The following is a 3,056-nucleotide window of genomic DNA, read 5'->3' as shown; positions in this document are numbered from 1 at the left end:
AGGAGGGGGATCTGTGGATAGTATGTGGAGCGAGTAGAAAAATTCTTAATAAAGAAAAATTTTAAAAAAAGAAAAAGCAAAAGGAGACAACATAACAGATATTAATGAAATTCAGAAAATCACAAATATTTACTTTAAAAACCTCCATTACTTTAATGTAGAAAGTCTAAAAGAAGTGCATGTATCTCTGAATAAATACAGCATAACAAAATTAAATTAGGATGAAATAAATTATTTAAAGAGTTCTATAACCACCAATGAATTGAAGTAATAAAAATTGCTCCAACTAATGCAAAGTTCAGGACCAGATGGAATTACTGAAGAATTCTAGTAGAATTCAATGAAGAACTGTGACCAATACTATTCAAATTATTTCATGAAATAGAAACAGAATGAAGACTTCCAAATTCGTTTTATGAAGCCTGTATTACTTGGAATACAGACAAAGGCATCAAAAAAATTAAATTATGAAGTAGATTAAGGTGGAAAATACCAATTATTAGATAGTGCTTTATAAATTTATTTAGTGATATATTTAATACACTGTTGCACTGCCTATTTGCCAAGCATGATTTCACTTGCCACCTGGAGCAGAATGACCTGGAGATATACCTGAAACAATAGGTCATTGCCTGTAACAACCTGCTGACTGCCACATTAAACTTCTGTAAAATGTTGCTTGCTAACCCACTCTACCATGTGGTCTTAAGAGTATAAAATGAGAATTAAATGAGGTTAAAGCCTTCTAGGAGCTATCATGGCTTCTGTAAACAGGTGACTTCTCCCTTCCACTCTCATTGGTGTTGGAATGCTTATTCCAGAAAGCTTTCCACAATTACGAACACATCTTCCTGATTAGTATAGAGGCAAGTTGTCTTGATAAAACCCTGGCAAGCTAAATTCAAGATCACATTGAAAAAGTGAACAAGGTGGTTTTATTCCAGACATGCAGGGATGGTTTAACTTTTGTAAATCAATAAATTATATATCACATTGACAGACACAAAGACCAAAATCACATAATCATTTACTCTAAATGATCTTCAACTTCATAGTATTTTATATAACCTTGACAATTTTTCTTACAATGATTTTTAGTACTATATCAATCAATTATATTTGATTTTAATTGTATTTTCATTTTTACAGCAATTTGCTTTGTCCTTTCTGAGTGGTACTGGAGAATGAACATTGAACAGTAGGCTGCACCATAAGTTGAGCCCCAAATAAAACCACTAAAAGTATCTAGACCAACAAATATGAAGATCTTAACACACACATACATGACAAACAAAGAAAACATGGCTCCTCCAAAAGATCATAAATGTAACTCCTCCATCTCTAAGTTTAAAACTACTGAAATGGATAAAATATCAGATGAATAATCCAAACAAATACTTTTTCAGAAGAAATTGAGATTTATATACATGCATTACATGTAAGAAGGAGGCATTAGCCCCTTCCCATCTCTCTCCTTTTCCCCTCAGTCGACTCTTGCTTCCAGTGACCAAAGAGTTGACCACTCAAAGTCCACCTCCTTGCAACTACTAGACATGGACACTGGTGTGACTGAAGATGGATTAAATGTCACCCTCACCATCAGGCTACTTATGCATGGAAAGGAAGTTGGCAGTATCACTAGAAAGAAAGGAGAATCTGTTAAGAAGATATGCAAGCAGAGTGGTGCACGTATCAACATCTCAGGAAGGAATAGTCCTTAGAGAATTATCACTTTGGCTGGACCAACTAATGCCATCTTCAAAGCCTTGCTGTGATCATTGACAAACTGAAAGAGGACATAAGCAACTCTATGACCAATAGCACACCTGCCAGTAGACCCCCCGTTACCTTACGGTGGGTGGTCCCTGCTAGTCAGTGTGGCTCTCTCATTGGAAAAGGTGGTTACAAGATCAAGGAAATGGAGAATATGGGAGCTCAGGTCCAGGTGCCAGGGGATATGCTCCCCAACTCAATTGAGTGGGCAATCACTATTGCCAGCATTCCACAATCCATCATCGAGTGTGTCAAAACAGATCTGCATGGTCATGTTGGAATCCCCCCCTAAGGGGGTGACCACCCTGTACCAGCCCAAGCCCTCAAGTTCTCCAGTCATCTTTGCAAGTGGTCAGGAAAGGTACAGCACAGCCAGTGACAGTGCGAGCTTTCTTCACACCACCCCTTCCATATGCCTGACCTGGAGGGACCATCTCTAGAGGCCTACACCATTCAGGGACAGTTTGACATTTCACAGCCAGATTTGACCAAGCTGCACCTGTTGGCAATGCAACAGTCTCATTTTCTCATGACCCATGGCAACAATAGATTCAGTGCAGGTTTGGATGCATCTGTTCAAACTACTTCTCATGAACTCACCATTCCAAATGATTTAATTGGCTGCATAATCAGGTGTCAGGGTGCCAAAATCAATGAGATCCATCAGATGTCTGGGCACAGTTGAAAATTGCAAACCCAATGGAAGGATCTACTGGTAGGCAGGTTACCATCACGGGATCTGCTGCCAGTATTAGCCTGGCTCAGTATCTAATCAATGTCAGGCTTTCCTCAGAGACAGGTGGCATGGGGAACAGCTAAAGCAGTGCATATTCACCCATAACCCCTTTATGCCGTTCACCACCCATAATCCATCTGCATAGTTTCTGAACAATCAGCAATTCCAGGTTTTAAAGAGTTTGTAAATTTTCAGTTTCTACACACTTTATCATCCACTCATGATTTTTTAATTAAAAGCATTTTAATTCCTTTCTTGTTCAAGCAGTTATGTTGAGAGATATCCATATTTAGTTTTATAAGCTTCTTCCCTTTTTTCCTTTTTTTTGTGGTTTTTTGGCTCATGAATTTTTGTTTGTCATGGAAATGTAAGAGTGGAATATTAATACATTTCAGTGTAGTTCTATAATGTCAGGGATTTTTCAAAAAAATTAAAAGATGGACCGGAGCTTTTTCTTTGTGAATAAAAACTGGATGCCACAGTGACTTATGTGGGTGTTATTCCTGTCCTAATGTTATTTATATACCTTCAAAACTTTACAGAACCC

General features: G+C 37.8%; 1 pseudogene; it reads left to right on the top strand.

The window, feature by feature from the left end:
- The first annotated feature begins 1,548 nt into the window (after positions 1 to 1,548).
- Positions 1,549 to 2,592, top strand: LOC131899439 (poly(rC)-binding protein 2-like; annotated as a pseudogene).
- Positions 2,593 to 3,056: the final 464 nt, after the last annotated feature.

Source organism: Peromyscus eremicus, chromosome X (assembly GCF_949786415.1).
Source record: "Peromyscus eremicus chromosome X, PerEre_H2_v1, whole genome shotgun sequence".
Taxonomy (NCBI): Eukaryota; Metazoa; Chordata; class Mammalia; order Rodentia; family Cricetidae; genus Peromyscus; species Peromyscus eremicus.
This window is presented reverse-complemented; position numbering and strand designations above follow the sequence as displayed.